General features: G+C 31.4%; 1 long non-coding RNA gene across 1 annotated transcript; it reads left to right on the forward strand.

Annotated features, from left to right (window-relative positions):
* Window positions 1–1,192: 1,192 nt before the first annotated feature.
* LOC128291450 (uncharacterized) lies at window positions 1,193–2,488 on the forward strand. Its single transcript, XR_008281240.1, has 2 exons — window positions 1,193–1,269; window positions 2,286–2,488. It is a non-coding gene; the product is annotated as an uncharacterized LOC128291450 (long non-coding RNA).
* The last annotated feature ends 16,093 nt before the right edge of the window (window positions 2,489–18,581 follow it).

Genomic DNA, 18,581 nt, shown 5'->3' on the forward strand with positions numbered 1-18,581 from the left:
TAAGACCGAAGATAGGGTTAGACTGATTCTGGATCATTTAAAAGCGGTTTCTGATAGACAGAAATCCTATGCAGATCTGAAGCTGAGAGATATTGAGTACTCTATAGGTGACTTTGTGTTTCTCAAGGTTTCTCCGTGGAAGAAAGTTTTGAGATTTGGTCGTAATGGCAAGATGAGCTCTAGGTTTATTGACCCGTACCAAATTCTGAAGCATGTGGAACCGGTAGCTTATCAGTTAGAGTTACCTCTAGAGTTGGATCGTATCCACAATGTATTTTATGTCTCGATGATGAGGAGATAACGGTCTGATCCATCTCATGTTATTTTTGTCGAGGAGATCAAGATTAGATCGGATTTGACTTTTAATGATGAGCCAATTCAAATTCTAGATCCAGATGTTAAGGATCTGAAGAGGAAGTCCATTCCGTTAGTGAAGGTTTTGTGGCAGAATCATGGTACTGAGGAAGCCACTTGAGAGCCTGAGGACGCGATGCGTCAACAGTATCCTCATATGTTCTGATTAGGTAAATTTCGAGGTCGAAATTTCTTTTAGGGGGTAGAGTTGTAACGCCCTGATAAATTTATTTTTGTTTCTATAAATATTTGACAACTGTGTATCTGCTTTTGTGGTTAAGTGTTTTGGATGTGTGTGTGAGGTATTGGGTCCATCCCCATTTTGGCAAAACTTTGTTATTTTAGGTACAAGCTTTACCTTTGATGAGTGGGCTTATATAAAATTATCTGTTAATTCGTATCAGAATGAGCCTGTTGGTTTGAGTGGTAGAAAAGTTGGTGTGTTGGAGGTCCTGTGTTTCGAATCCCTACGCGGGCGTAGGTTTTGTTTTTGTTCGGTTTTGTGATAGAATTTCAGTGGAATTAAAATTCTGAAGTGGTTGAGATTGAGGAAATAGTGGGGAGTTGGGATGTTGAGGGTTATCGGTTTCTTTTTGTTTTTTTTTCAAAATTCATGTTCTCTCTCCCTCTCAAAAATATTTTTAACATCAGTTGCTTCCCTGTTGTGGAACTCTTGATTTCTACCCTACTTTCATTACCTTTTCACTTCTCGTTCAGACTATTGTTGATCTTTGTGTTGGATTCTATGTCTTTTCTGCTCGAATTGCGTGTTGGTAAATACTTTAGTAGTTTCGCTCAATTGTCAGTGTTTCGATTGTGTTGATATCTATACCTTATTGTTTAGGAGAAGATTAAAGGACTACGGATTGGCAACCGGTGACTTAGTTGTGTGGAATTATCGTTGTTCGTTAGAAGGTAAGGATTTGGTTGTTTGTTGGAATGAACGGAGCTTTGGTTTCGATTTTAGTATAGAATTAGGCATTTAATTTAGTGTTTTGTTGGACAATTTTAGGTTCTGGTGGTCTCGGGGGTGAATTTTGTATCAAAACCGTAATAGGTGTATACCCGAAACGTAAAAAAATGAGCTTCAGCAGAAGCTGAAAAACCCTACTGTCGACGCCACACAGCCGTGTGGTCGACGAAGGCATGGACGTGCACAACACACGACCGTATGTGGTGCGAGTGTAGCCGTGTGGGCCTCACAGGCTAGGCCAAGTTTGGCGTGTGGGCCCACATAGGCACTTCACACAGACGTGTAGGTTATGGGCAAAGCGTGTGGGCCATACAGTTAAGGCTAATCTGGTCGTATGGGCCCACACGGGCATGTGGGCTCATATTTTTAAAATTTTTCCTAGGGTCGTATGGGTCGTTCCGATCGACTGTGGGTTTACCGTAGGGTCGGTAAGGGCTAACTAAACTCTAGATTATATGATTTATTATTCTGATAGTATGCGCTTAGTAGGACATTGTTATGCATGTCTCATTATTCTGCTATATGTTTATCTGATATATGTACCCAAACATGATAAGCATGTTACATCTGTATCTGTACCTGTATTTTGTACCTGTTTTGGGGCGGGATTTATATATGTGGAGAAAGTGTTCTTTATGGCATTCACCACCTATATTCTGGTAGTTTGGCTGCACTTGATCTGATATGTGTCATACTGGCACGATACCGTGTGTAGGGCTAAGTGGGTGTTTTTAACCCCACATGGTGTGATGGGATGGTCGGAGTTAATGTGTAGAGGATAGGGGTAGGATTCTGTTTATCTAATCTACATATTTGTATCTGTTATCCGTATCTGAAATGGACATGAGTCTGAATCTATATCTGACTGTTTATTTTGATTTTTGTATAAATTGTATGTCTATTTCTATTGGGTTACACACTGAGTTTACGAAAACTCACATCTGTTTGTTTTGTTCAGGTTGGTGCAATAGAGCCTCTAGGTGACCACGAGTTTATAATCGGTTAATGATTATGATTTTATATTGATTTAAGGGTTATTTTCGGAGTTCTGTAATTAATGGACTCTCCGGACTGTTTGATTTTATTTTAGGATTTGGTTTTGACTTGACTATTTATTTGCAATAGTTTTTACCAAAACAATGGTTTTCTAAAAAAAACAAACTGGATTATCGAATTAAACGTTAACTGACTTCCGCTGTATTTACGTTTGGGCAAATAAATGAATTAAATAAACGCCTTCGGAAATAGATATAATTGAATATGAGTTTTGAAACTGGAATGTTTTTGACGTAGCGACTCTGGTTTCAAAAACCCTACCATGTGACATTACCGGATTCAGCCATAAAGCCTAGGCTCGGTTTGAGGTGTTACACAACAAATAAGAATTTAATTTATGAAATATCAATTTTGTTTTTAATGAAAAGAAAAAAATCTAACTCAAAAGTTTTTATGGCTTTTATTTTTCATTTTTTTAAGAAAGTGATATATTTACCAAATACAACAATTTTATAAAATTACATGCTAACATTTATAAATTTTATATACTTATGAAATAAAATTAATTAAAAATAATTTTAAATGTAAATATTTTATAAGAAAAATATTCTATAAAATCACTAAATGAAATTTGGCATGTAATATTTTAGGAATAATATATTTAAAATTTAAATTTGATATTATTTTAAATTTATTTTATAAAAATCAAAATATATAGATTTTAAAAATTTTAAAAATAAAACATATTATTTGAAAATAATGCTTGGAGAGGTTGTGAGAGAAAATATAAATTCCAAACTCATTTTTTTAGCAAGGACATGAAAATTAGATGAATTTTTATTAAAATTTCTCATCTCAAAAAGGCTTCAAAAAATCTCCATGTTAAAGCGAAAAATGTCATATGGCCATTTAAGCAGTGTAATAGGTTTGGGTTGATTTTCACAACCTAGTTTAAAATTAATATATAATAAATAATAAAATATAATTTAAAATTAATTAATTATAATAACATATGAAATATGTACGAAAAAATCAATTTAATCTATGTATTAATAAAAAATCAAACAAAACTAAATTTTAACAGAACTAACATTTATTTGTAAAAATGTTATTTACTATTTAACATAATTAATATTTTTAAAGTTTTTATAATTATGCAAATGAAATATTTAGCGAAATATTTCAAAGCTAATTTTAAAGTTATTTCATCAGGGCTCTCCTACTTTAACTAGTGGTAAAGGGTTTGATCATCGTTCTAAGTATAGAATAGCTTTAAAGCTCCCCTCCCTCCCTAATTTTAACCAACCATTCGTTGGTTGTACCCTGTTCAGTATATTAAACAAAACTATTAACATATTTATTGATTCAAATGTCTTTAATACATTTGCTAATGAAATCCATTTATGAATAAAAATATATCGAGTATATAATATTAATAGTTAAAGTTCTTATTTAACACTCAGATAATTTAGATTCAAACCGTATCATCCCTTTCTCTCTCTCCGATATTGTTACGATTAGAAAGTAAATAATAATTAATTTCATAGGAAGCATAACATCTCTTCTAATGCGAATTAGAATATAACTATTGCATTTCGAAATATGTATATGATATTTAATCAATAAATATTTTATATAATAATTTAGTTTTAATAGATAAATTTAGAGTTAAAATTCTATTATAATAAGCATGGGGTCAACATATCAAATTTACAGGAAGATGCCCCTTTACTGCTTGGTCCTGATAATTTAGGAGAGGTGTGGTAGATGGTAATGAAAAGTTAAATGTGGGTAGGGGTAGATGGTCCTGAAAATTTAAATGAGGGTTTAGTAGAAGGTTTATAAGGGGTAGATGAGGTAGGTGTTAGAAAAACATGAAATGTATGCATGGCATAATTTTAATTTTTTTAATACATCTAGTATATATTTGGATAGTTAAGAGCAACAGATCATCAATAATTTAGTATCTAGATGTGCTTTGATTCGCTTTTGCAAGTTAGAGAAGTTGATTCACTACTAATTCTGAACTGCCATATGAACTACAATACTCTTTTACTGAAAGATCCATATCTTGGGTTGTAGAATTCGAACTTTAGTGATTCAGAAACTACGGTAAATATGACATGAAGATCTACAACTTGGGCACAATAATCACCCCAAAAGATGGTTAGAAGGTCTCAGAAAGTCCCATCCAAACTTCCTGTAAGGAATTGAATTGTTTTACAAAAATGAATATATCTTGGATTGCAGACCACAAAATTATGCGATTCAAAAATAACATGAAGCTCACGATTTAGGCACAAGAATTACCCAAAAAGCTAGTTAGAGAGTAACGAATCAATCGACCATTGTTTTATCATTTTTATTATCTACGGAAACAAGGAAGAAAATTAGATTAGTTTGTTTAACTGATAATTTAAATTCAGTTTATAAATAATTTACTTTGAATTTTCACTATTAATTTCTGACACGATTAGATTAATAATTACTTAACTTGTAATTAACTTAATAAACACTGTCGAAACCATTTTTTTTAAAAACGGGTCGACTTTGATTTTAAAAATGAAAACGAAAAAAATGGGATTCGCCACCAATCCGTTTTGATGAGGTGTGATCGGGTCACCTCGTAAAAGTGGTTTTTTTTTAATAAAAGATTTTATTTATTTAAACAACTATTTTGGTCCACGAAATTTAGAAAGACGGGTTTGGGAGTCGGTTACGCACGAGGAAGAATTAGCACCCTCGTAACGCCCAAAATTGGTACCTAGTTGATTAATTAGTGTCTTAGTGTCAAAAATTTGAGAACTTTGAAGAAAAAAATACGATCCATCGTTAAATTATTGATTAATTGAAAATTTTCTAAGAAAAATGACCTATTTCACGTTAATCGAAAAAAAGAATTATGTCCCGTAAGTTAGGATACAATATTTTAAATCCCCAAAACGAGAATAAACACCAAAAATTATTTATTTTTTGAAAGATATTTAATTATCTCGGTTTTAGAAAGAAATCATATTTCCTAAGTTAGAATATGATCTTTTCTTAATACCCGAGAATATTTAAATTCATGCTTCAAAAATGTTCGTTTATTTGGATTCATCGAGAAAACTGAAACCCCGTAAGTTAAGGAACGACTTTTCAAATTTCCAATTGTGTGAAAACGAATATAACATTTGAAATACCCCCTTTTTTTATTATTTGTTATTCGAGACATGATAGAAACGAATAAATATTTAAAAACGGCTCATGGCATGATTGTAATAATAATAAAGTGATGATACATACAAATGAAATGATAATATAACTAAACAATGGCATTAATCAATTAAATCTAATATTAATTAAGTAAAAATGAAATAAAAATAATAAAAATGAAATAAAATGGTGATAAGGAAATAGATAAAATGCATATACATAAAGTTAAATTTAAGTATTTTGAAAACGAAAGAATGAAAAATAAATAAATTAGTATAAACAAATATAAAATTTAGGTAAAAGAATGGACATAAAATATTAATAACAATAATAATAGTAATAGTAAAAATTAGAGGTGTGCATGGGCCGGGCTACCCGGCCCGGCCCGAAGGTCCACCTGAAAAAATGGGAGGGTTCAAGTAAAAATATAGGCCCGAAATATGGGTTTGGGCAAAAAAAAGGCCGGGCTAGGGTAAAACTTTTTTGGCCCGCCCGCCCAATTATATACTAAATATATATTTTTATTTTTAATCATATTTACATTTTATTTTTAATTTTAATATAATCACTTTTACTATATTTTCAATTTATGTATTGTTTTAAGAATTGTTTTAATATCATTTTTATTTGTTTCTTATTTTAATATTTGTTTTAAATGTATTTGATGATTTATTATATTTTAAAATTTTTATTTAATGAAATAAGTTAAAAAATTTTAATATGGGCTGGACCGGCCAAGCTTGGGCTTAACAATTTTCTTTCGGATCGGGCTTGGATAAATTTTTAGGCCCATATTTGGTCGGGTGGGCTCGGCCTAAAATTTTGTTTGAACTCGCCCGCCCATGCACACCTCTAGTAAAAATAATAAAAATAAATAATATAAAATTTGAAAGTATATAAAAGATATAAATAAATATATAATAAAATGATAATAATAAGGGTAAAAGTAAAAATAAAACCAATCTATAAAAATAATAATAAATAAATAAATAAACAAACAAATAAATATTAAATATTAACTAAATCAGTTTAATAGTATAATAATAATAGTAAATAATAATAATAGTGATAATAATAAAATAATAATGTTAAAATTAATTAATTTTATAAAATAGATGAAATAACAAAAAAAGGACTGAATTGAACTTAAAACAAAAGTTTGAGGCAAATCTGAAAATAAATAAAAGAGAAAAGGAACAAATCGATTGCGCGAATAACAAGGAAGGACTAAAGGGGAAAATATCCCCGCCCTCCAAAACGCAACACTTTACACAGGGCTAAAATGAAATCAAAGCAAAATTCTAGGGCAAAATTAGAAATAAAAGAAACTTAATTGCAAAACTATAAAAAAGTGGAAGGGTTAAAAGTGCAATTAGCCCTTCTGTTAAAAAACACTCGAATCCTAGGCCTAGAGCGGGTCGGGTTGAGGGTTAACACTCAAAACGACGCTGTTTTGGGGTTTAATGACCCTGGCCAAAACGACGTCGTTTTATCCCTCTATTTAAGTCACATTTTTTGCAAAAAAAAATTCATTCTTTGTTTTTTTTAAAAAACAAACTTCAAAAAAACTCTGAACTCTCTCCTCCCCTCTCCGAGTCTGGCCTAACTCTGATCGATCACCGCCGTAACGGCCGTCGGTCATCGGTGACTGCGCCGCCTTTTACGACGAACAAAAAATCAAATAATTTTCTTTTCCTCCGATGGTCACAAAAAGGGTGAGCCTTCTTTCTTTTTTTGTTTTTTTTATGTATATATGTAAAAATAGCTTCGAAAAAAAAGAAAGAAAAGAAAAATAATAAAAGAAGAAAAAATAATAATAATAAGGAAGAACCATCTTAATCCGATTCGGCTTGATTTATATTTCTTTGCTCTCTTGGTTTTGTGAATTTTTTGTTTGATTCGATTCATTTTTTTTCAATCTTTTCCTTTTTTTTAATTGAAAAATCTCTGTAGAAATTACAAGATTTATGGTGGCTTTTATAGCCAGATTTACAACACTGTTTGCTACTGTTCATGTACTATTTATTTCCCATTTTTTGCGCTGCTGTTGCGTGTTTATTTTGTTTTGCAGTTGGCAATGGAGATGATAGGAAGGGGCGTCTTTCGTGCTGACGAGGTGTATGGCGCACATGGGCAGCGGCGCCAGAAACCCTATGGTTTTTGGCTTTCTGAAAATTTTTTAAGTTGTTGGGCCTGTTGGGCATTGTAATTTTGGGCTTGTAAAAAACAAATGGACTTGGAATATTTTTTATTTTTTGGTTTCTATTTGGGCCCGAGTAAATTTGGGCCTCTACAAACACATTTACCAATTTGGCAATCCCTTGGGTTCGATCCTTAAAATACTCAAAGTGTTCCATTGTAACACTTATAAATATTACAACTGACCTATCATACTTGTAGTAAAGTCGTTAGATACTTAAGTATAATAGTGTTGATTCATAGCCTCGGTGCACGTACGTCGGGACGCGATCAATGACATAACTTGTGGTTACTTATATATTTTATTTGCAATAATTGGAACACTATATATATTTTAAAAATGCTCCAACAATCTGTCCCATTTTAAGATTTTGATAATCTTAAAAGTCAACTGCAAATGTCTTTTGATTAAACCTTCTCTTCGTGAAAACATGTTAAATTTAATCAAAATTGCATGGAAGACTATGCTTTGAACCAACTATTCCATTTGATAACCGAACACATCTCACACAATGATTTCAACACTAGTCAGTGCACAGTATCCAATGGCATTATTATGACCATGTGTATGTAACCTCTTTTCGTGAGTGATGTTACAAGGGGTGATATATTATTGATACTTTATAGTGTAACGACCCGATGTCAAGGGTATCGAAAAGTATATTTCTGGGACTCCGTTTTCATAAATTAGACTTGTAAATATTTTTAATAAATATTTACAAAGTTAATTGTGTAGTTAATTAGGTTTCAATTAAGCGAATTTACTTGAATTAAAAGTAATTAGGTAGAAGGACTAAATCGCATTTGAGTTAAAAGTTGAATTATAGATTAAAAATTAATTAAAGGGCCAATGTAATAATTATACCTATATATATGTATAGTGGACGACTTATGTTATAAAAATATATTATAATATTAAGAAATCTTAATTAGTAAGTTAAATGTATATATGTATTACATAATAATATTTAGTATTGTAAAAAGAAGAAAGAAAAGAATGAGAACGTGTAACACCCCAAATTTGATATTTCTGTTTTTGTGAATATTGGACACAACTGTGCATTTGGTTCAGTGATTAAGTGTTCTGAGTATGTGTGAAATGTCCCAAGTTCAAGTCTTGCATTTGGCAAATTTTGGTATTTTTCTAACTTAAGCCTTATACTTGTTCAACGAGCTTATGTTAAATTATCTGTAAATTCATATCAGAATGAATCTGTTGGTTCAAGTGGTACGGGAGTCTGTATGTTGGAGGTCTTATGATTGAATTCTTGCATGAGCGTGGATATTATATTGTTGCTCTGTGAACTGATAAAAGTTTCTGTTAAGTTGGGAATCTGATAAAATAGTTGTTAGTGGGATTAGTGGAGAGGAATTATGGATATGTAGGCAGTACTCTTATCTCTCTGTTTTCCCCAAAATTTCCTCTTCTAACGTTTGTTTTTCCTCTATGTTATTCTACTCCCAATTTTAGTTTTTGTTTTCTGACTTCTATCAAAACCTTCCCTTTTCAAATCGCAATTCGTTGGCGTGTCGATCCTTCGTACTGTTGAATAGGTAAGTGGTTCGTGGTGTCTTAGAATAATTATGTTTATGCTTTAGCTTTGTTGGTATAATCGTGGAATTTGATTTTTCTGCCATTATTTTGGGTAGGAGAAGGCTATGAGCAGTGAGTCTTCGCATCGGTTGCTCGATCGATTTAAGTAGGTGTTTTAACACCGGTAAGTCTTGGGTATTACTTCGGGTTTTGTAGCAATTTGTAAATTGATTGCTAAAACTGTTGTTGGGTGCTCTTTTCTTAGGTTTCAAGGCCTCGAGTGTGATTTCGCATCAAATCGATATCGGGTGTGTACCCGAAACACAAGAAAATGAGTTTTTAGCAAAAGCCGAAAGCCTTACTATCGATGCCACATGATCGTGTGGTAGGCCATGTGCGACGACACGACAGTGTGATGGCCGAGGTCCACACGACCTAAATCAAACTAAGAGTGTGGGCTATATGGGCATGCGGCCCCACACGGGTAGTCCACACAGGCATGTGAAATTTGGGCCAGACTGTGTGTTCCACACGGCCAAGGCCAATATGGGCCAACACGGACAAACCACATGGGAGTATTGACCTATTTAACTAAAATGTTTCCTAGGGTTGCACAGGTCACCCAAGTCGACTGTGAACCTACTGTAGGGTCGGTAAGCGCTACTTAGACTCTAAATCGTGCGATCTGAACATGCAATGTATGTATTGAGCATGTTAAATTTATGCAGGTTTTTACTGATTTATATGTATAACTGAAAACTGAATAATAGCATATAAGCATGTATTTCTGTATATCTGCATTGAGCATGTTTAGTTGCATCTGCATTAGGGTGGGATAATTTATTATTGGAGGAAGTGTACTGAAAGGCTTTTATGCCTATTAATTGGCAGCTCAGCTGCAATATTACTGATATGTGCCGCATTCGGTACGACTTGGTGTGTAGGGCTGGGTGGGTGTTTTAAACCCCATATGGTGTGTAGGGATGGTCAGAGATGATGTGTAGAGGCTGGTGGGTAGGATACTAATTTCTGTTACTGTATGTATATTGTATCTGAGATGGGCTAAGGCCGTAATTTATAACTGAGACTGTATCTGAATGGGCTAAAGCCTAAACTGTATTTGAATATGTAATGGGCTTAGGCTCAAACTACATTTGACTGATAATTGTTGTTTGACTATATGCCTGCCTTTTGTGGGGATTACACACTGAGTTTATGAAACTCACCCCTTTTTGTTTATCTGTATAGGTAACCCCCAAACATAAACGGATCGATGCGGCGGAGGACTCAATGGTGACCTAATGACTATTGAACTGTTTTAATTCCTTTTAAGGTTTTTAATTCCTATTTTTGGAGAATTTTTGATGTAATTTGGACTTTTGGACTGTTGCCGTTACTTTGGATTTTAACTGTTTACATGGACTTTTAAACTACAACACACAATGAAAACTCGGTTTTATTAAATGAAACGTTTTTCCTAAATGCAAACGATTTTCTTTAAATATCACGATTATAAAAGCTTCTATTACAGAATATGTTTTTAAACGAATTAAATTAATGAGAAAATAGCTTTGAAATTGACGAAAGATAAATAAGAGCTAACAAACGGAAACAGTTTTAACTTGATAAGTTCGATTTCAAATTCCATTCCATGTGACATCACTAGATTTGGCCATAATGTCTAGGCCAGGTTTGAGGTGTTACAGAACGCATGGCCTTAGAGTTTCTAAGGTTCAAAATTTTAATTGTTTAGTCAATTTAGTCCATTTTCTTTTAATTTTTATATTTTTGGAATCCCGGTGTTAAGTACTACTCGACCCATGTTGAAATTTTAGCAATTATTAAGGTTTTAAATGTCATTAATGTTGAATAGTTTTAGTATTAGGGATTAAATTGATAGATTTTTAAGCTAGAAATGGAAAAGGATTAAATTGTAGAACAAATTGTAAAATTTGTGTAATAGGGACTAAATTGTGAAAAATTTGAAATTTAAGGGTTTAATTGAAAATGGGAGTTAAATTTATTTTAAAGTGAAATTTGTATGAAAATATAGAATTAAATGTAAAGAATAAAAATAGTCTCAATTTAGGGACTAAATTGGAATTTAGGCTAATATTGAGTAAAAATGAAATATTCAATATGAAATTGAATTATGTTGTATTGATTAATTGTAATTGTTTTAATTCTGTAACTAACGTTGTACCAGAATCCTCAACTAAAAAGGTTTGTATTTTTATAATTCGAACTTAGTTGTTAATTGTTGTAATTCGATTTAATACATATGGTAAGTGTTTAAGGTGAGTATTTGACATTTTAATAGTTGATTGAAATGGATTGAATTGGTGTATAAATTATGAATGTATTGATTATTGAATTGAATTCATGTGTATATGTGATTAAATGAAATTTTTATATTGGATATTGGTTGTTTTTGAAATGTGAAACTAAACCCTATTAACTGTATCGGGCTAAGTTGGATATAGATGGTATGCCATACGACAGAACGAGTTCAGAGATTTCTTCGACTTTGAGTCGATAAGGTATTGGGTGCCAATTTGCTTCGGTTTAACCGATGAGATACTAGGTGTCAATGTATATAGTGCTAGGCGCAATTATTACTTCGGATTTATCCGATGAGGCACTAGGTGCCAAACTAGTGTGTTGGTTGGATCTATGTATCCGTCCGAGTCTGAGTCTGAGTCGTGTTAACAGGTGTAATTAAATAAAACAGTTCTATAATTGATATTGGATGATATTGTATGTGAATTGAAATTGGGATAGAGATTTGAAACATGAAAATGAGATATTTTGTCACTAAATGAGATACATGAGTTATGTACTCATGAATTGAGTATTGAATGGCTAATGCCAATGTATAAACAATTGTGGTTTGATATGTAAATAGCTATTTATATAGCAATTGTGTGAATTGGGATATTGTTAATCAAATAAAAGATGTTAGCATGTGCAATTTGAGTATATTATGAAATGATGTTGAAATGATGTGCTAATATGCATGAATTCAAAAGATTGACATATGATAGTTGTGATCTTAGTCATTAATATGTGTTTCATTAAGTTTTACTCAGCGTACGATTTTGTTTTTCGTGCACAGGTTAAGTACTTCTCTTTTGATCTTTGATTCAGCATCCAGCAACAATCTCGAACTCAAATGTGGTGATGTTTATCTTTTGTGTCGGCATGTACTTAGGATGTCTAGATGATAGTTATTTTGTGGATGGATTATAAATGAGGTTATAAGTGTAATGTCAGTTTGGTATATATATAAACATGTGTTTGTGTTTGAATCCATAGTATGGTACGACCATGTGAACCCTATAGTTAAAATTTTTTTTATTTTTCCTAAAATTTTCAAATGTTCTCGATTTAGTCCCAAATCATTTCTAAAGTGATTTTAAGCCTTCAAAGGCTTTAATAAGGGACTCTATGCATGTTAATGATGAATTATATTATGATTTTTTTTGAAATGTTTGAAAATGAATGATTTAGATTACAGTTACACGGTAATACTCTGAAACCTTATTCGGGATACGGGTACGGGTTAGGGGTGTTACATATAGTGCTAGGAGCTCAACTAGTCAGCTTGGGTGAAAAGTGTTAATAATATTAAGGGTATAATACTCATTCTTTTGCTCATCATTACAAGTGCCTAACATTTTTTTACCCAAGGATGATATATTATTAGTATTTTATAATGCTAGCAGTCACTTACTGATAATATACTTTGTCTCATTGAACTTAAGGCTTGACATTATATCAAGCGTTGGATTGAGTTTCCATCATGGGTGACTCAAATATTATGGTCTTGTACCTTATCTCCAAATTTTCAAATTTCCAACACAGTTATGTTAATCATTTATACCAAATGGTAAACTTTATATTTATTCGTGTCTTGAAAGTTCATAAGACCAACATCCCCACCATGTCTAATTATCCGTTCACACTGATCACTTTATTGTTATTATGTTATCTTTTTCACCAAGTTGTTGTAAAGAGACCTCGAATCCCTTAAAACAAGACAACATATTTGCTATTTTTCTTAGCGTCTTTTCATAATCAATTTATGACTTTAAATTTTACTATGATCAAAATCATGTCCATCACCTAAATGGGTCAAATAGCATTCACATTGCTATTTTCATACTCATGAGATCTTTGATTCATTGCTTTTATAGTAAATTTCAAAATTTATTACATATCTCAAAATTTATTAGAACCATGAGATTATAGATCATACCTAAGCCATATATAAAAAACCACAAGCACCATTGTAAATATGCACAGTTTGGTCTCAATTTCAAATATATAAATATCATGTTATATATTCTCACTAGAAGATTTCATACCGAATAGTAATCTTATTATATAAACCAATGTTTTTCACTATTCTATAATTGACTAGAAAAATTAATCGTGCATATGCATATGACTTATTTCATTTCTAGTTAGAACCACTTCTAGTCCAAACTTTATAACATAGAAAAACAAATGTGCAATCATATATAAAATCCATTTAGCTTATGATTATTTAACAAAACAACCAAAATTATTTATATTATACAATCATCTACAAAGTTTCATTTTAGGAATGAAAATAATGTTTCATCAATATCCTCCAAATGCTAGTTACTAATATAATGATTTAAATAAACAAATAAATTCATATCTCAAATTAAATATATCATAAAAAATACTTTTATACTAAGTACATATGTGCCTTAGTGAAAAGTCATAACTTTTCATGTTTGGAAGTTTACTAAATAGACATAGTTATTTGGATTTGAAATTATCAAACAAACATATGTTTTCATTAACTTCCATTAACTTCCTTTCTTTCTCCTTTTCGTGATTGTAAAATATATGCAAATCATATATATGTTATATAATTATGTACCAATCATAATTATTCATGTATATCATGTATATAATAAACTAGAATTTGAGTTTATCAAAAACTAATCCATGAGACACTTATAGTTAGATCACTGACCTCAATATTGTCTCATTATTGATAGCCATCTTCGTAGCACCATGATTGTAGTGGCTTGTGAATGCATGGTGAATAGACACATCTTTAATTTCTCATAATTTGCAAAAATAGAACTTTAAAATTATTAGTGTGTGAGGATAAATTAAATTTATGATAAATTAATAAAGCCTTCAAGGCGTGTATCAATGTCACTTTCTTTAAAGTTCTATATGCCCCCACCTATACTTTGGTGTGCAAAAGAGTTACTGACAAATAAACCTCGATAATACAATGAAGTCCAATGATCGTCGATGTAACAACCCAAAATCCGTGGGCACCAGAAAAGTGTGTTATCGGGCCTCCGTCTTAGTGAAATAAGTTCGAAAATAATTATTAAAAATATTTATGAGTCTAGTAGTGTGTTTAATTAGGTTTTAATTAAGTAAATTTAGCTTAATTTAGAGTAATTAGTAAAAGGATTAAATTGAATAAGGGTAAAAGTTTAATTATAGATTAAAGAAAAATTAGAAGGACTTAAGAGGAAATTAAACCATTTCCTATAGCTGAGGCGGTTTAATGTGGAAAATATCAAAGATTTTATTGATTAAAAAAAATATATATATTTAATAATTAAGTATATTATATTATATTATATTATATTATATTATATTATATTATATTATTATTATATATAAAAGAAACAAATAAGTTAAAAGAAACAGAATGAAAGCAAACGAAACAGAGAAGAACAGGGAGAAAGAAAGGAAAGAAGAAAGAAAAGGGGAAATAAGGTTTATGAAGCTTGGAGTTAATTGGTAAGCTCAATCAAGTCCTTTTCTCATAATTTTGATATTTTAGAAGTCTTAAAACAAGTTTTTGATGAAATTAAGTTGTTAGTTTGGAAGTTCTTAGGTTTTTAAACAAAGTTCATGTTGAATAAAATGATGAAATAGGGGTTTAATTGAATGAAATTCAAGTTAGAATAGATATAAGGATTGAATTGCAAAGTAAGCTATAAGTTTTGTGTTTTAGGGATTAAATTGAGGAAAATTCGGAATTAAGAAAATATGTTGAAAATTTAATAGTTAAATTTGAGTTTAAATGAAATTTGAATAGGAATAAGGTGTGAATTGGTGTTATAAATTTGGTTATTAACATTTTACATCAAAACAGTTTTGGGAAGTAGCAATGGTTTGACTTTGAAAATTCACTAAAATTTTATAAATTGAACTAGAGAATGAACAAAATATGGAATTAAAGCTTATTGAGTCTAGTTTCTTATAGTAGAAACAGTGTAAGCAATTAATTGATGAATCAAGAGATATTTGAAATTTTGTAATACTGGTTTGGGGTGATTTCGAGATGCCCTATTTTAATTTTGGAAAATCATTAAAAATTGTACAAAAATTATTATGGAGTGTAATTTATATATGTGAACTCCTTAATGAATCTAGTTTCAAAATAAATAAACAAGAACCTTATTCGAGTCTTGAACAATGAGATAATTTATTTTTAGTAGAGAGAGGTCAGAACTGTCAAATGAAATAACAGGGGAGTATTTAACGAATAAACTGTATTAAATGGCTGGACCAAAAATTCTGGAAATTTTATGGTTAGAAGATATATGAGTCTAGTTTTAAGGAAAATTTACGGATATTAATTTGGAGTTTCGTAGCTCAAGATATAAATAATTTAGTAACAATGACTCAAGTAGACAGCTTAATGGTGAAATTATATATATACATTAAAAATGGTTAAATTTGCATGTTTAGGCTCATGAATTAAATTGAATCATGTTGTATTGATGATTATAAATTATTATTTTCGTAGCCAACAAAGAACCTGAAGCATCAGCATCGAAAGGAAAGGAGAAAATCATCGAGGACTAAAACGAGAGAATTACGGTGTGTATTACTATAATTCGAATTTTAATTATTATTGATTGCTGAATTTTTATTGTTATGTATGGTAAGTAAGACTTGAGGTAAGTATGTGAAATTGATATGAATATTGAGTGAAAATGAAAGTGATGCAAATTGAATCAAATTGAATTGAATAAGTGAATTATGGAATATGTAATTATTTGAAAAGTGTATTGATTGAAAAATGATTGGTGATTGAATTGTGAATTGAAAGTGATATAGGATTGAGAAAGTGAATTGAATACCCTATTAACTAGTCGGGCTGAGTCGGATATAGTTGGCATGCCATAGGATTGGAAGTGTTCAGGGATTCTTCGACCTCGAGTCGATGAGACACTGGGTGTCACTATATTTCTTCGGATAGATTCGATGAGGTCTGGTACCAACTTTACTTGCTAGGCCGATGAGACACTGGGTGTCAACTATTACTTCGAACTATCCGATGAGGCACTGGGTGCCATATTGGTGTGTTTGGTTGGATCCGTGTATCCGCCAAAGTCCGAGTTACGTTAATAGGGTGAAAAATTGAAATGTGAATTGAGGCATTGAAACGAGAAGAATTATGAATTGAAATGGGAATTGTGATAATAAGAGAAAAGTATGAAACGTATATTCATAAGTGATATAAATTTAAGTTTGAGAAAATACATTGATTTATGAATTAGTACATTTGACATTAATTGTTAGGTATTTTAATATTTATGTTTTTACTATTGTTGATATAATTTGAATTATGGTAATATCACTGAGTATATCCATACTCAAGTGCACGGTTGTTTCCGTCATGCTTGAGTTAGTAAAAGTCAAGTGTCCGGTTCACATCCGAACATTCCGACTCAACACAAATTTGGTGATGTATATTTTTCTTTTGGGTAAAGGTGGCATGTACATAGGTGTTGTTTAGTCACCTGAATATGTATATTGTTTTGAGTAGTGAAGGATGAATTATAAGATTTAGATGGTTGAATGAAATAGTAAGAAAAGTACATGATATTTTGATACAGAACATTAAGTTATTAAATGAATGAAGTTTTTAATCAATTTTGAATGATGCTATGATAGTAATTAAGTTAAAATTTTGTTAATGATATAAATATTAGTTATATGAATGTGAAATATTGGTGTTGGTTGTTTTGGTTTGAATTTGCGGAGGGTTAAGTAAAAATAAGCGAAATCTTAGAAATTTTTATAAAAAAATAAATAAAAAATAAAAAAATTAAAAAATTAAAAAAATTTGGAATACGAACAAGTTCCGTTCTTCTTTTAATACGTGTTGAACTTGAGAGTCCAAGATAGTGACTTAATTATTATATTATACTATGAAAATTTTTAATAATTGTAAATTATTCGTAAGTTGTCCGATATGTCCGGTAATGCCTCATAACCTCGTTTCAGTAACGGTTTGGGGTTAGGGGGTGTTACAATTGTTGGTATCAGAGCTATCAGGTTTAGCCGATTCTCGGGCTAAATTGGGCTCGGAAGTGAGTTTAGAAGTACATGCCACTGTCGAGTCGAAATCGAGTCGGGATTTTTGGATGCTAATGTATTTATTTGATTTTGTTTTATAAATAAAATGTCAGATGAAAGAATGGATAATGTTGAACAGGAAATGTATTTCGAAGTCGAGAATTAGAAGAAAGCTGAATTTGCTACACCTAGTGTGAATCAGTTAAATAATCAATCTCCTAACGTAGGGAGAGAAAGAAATACCTCACAAGTGTTAAGAGATATAGCTGATGCATTACAAAGATATAGTGAGAGCTATACCGCTACTACATCTGTACCTATTGTCGACAGCCCCGATTAAAGAGCTACGAAAATATGGTGCCACGAATTTCGTGGATTAAAAGGAGCTGATCCATCATTGCTGAAAATTGGATAGAAACAACAAAAGAGTTTTGCAACAATTAGACTGCACCCCGAGAGAGTCGATATGTCTTTGTATCAACATTACAAGGAGAAGCGTATCTCGGTGGGAATCGTGGTTAGACATTTGCGGATGATCGTGTAACACTGGACTTGTTTCAAAAAGAATTTCGAAGAAATATATTGGGAATTGTACATCGAAGAGAAAAAGCAAGAGTTTTTAGTGTTGAAACAGGGGAATATGTCAGTATTGGATTATGAGCGAGAGTTCTCTAGATTGAGCAGGTATGCTTTAGAATATGTTCCAACCGAGGCTGATAGTTGTAAACGATTTCTACGGGGACTACGAGATGAAATCAAGATTCAATTGGTAAGTCTCAGAATTACTGAATTTGTTGATCTGGTCGAGCGAGCAAAAATGATAGAACAAGTACTAGGCCTGGATAAAAAATCAGAAATTGGTAAATCAGTTGGGAAACGTATGGGAACTACTAGTTCTAATCCATTACCGAAGAGATTCAAAGAATCAAGAAGTGACTGGAAATCTAGTTT

The sequence above is a fragment of the Gossypium arboreum genome, chromosome 4 (genome assembly GCF_025698485.1).
Source record: "Gossypium arboreum isolate Shixiya-1 chromosome 4, ASM2569848v2, whole genome shotgun sequence".
Lineage (NCBI taxonomy): Eukaryota > Viridiplantae > Streptophyta > Magnoliopsida > Malvales > Malvaceae > Gossypium > Gossypium arboreum.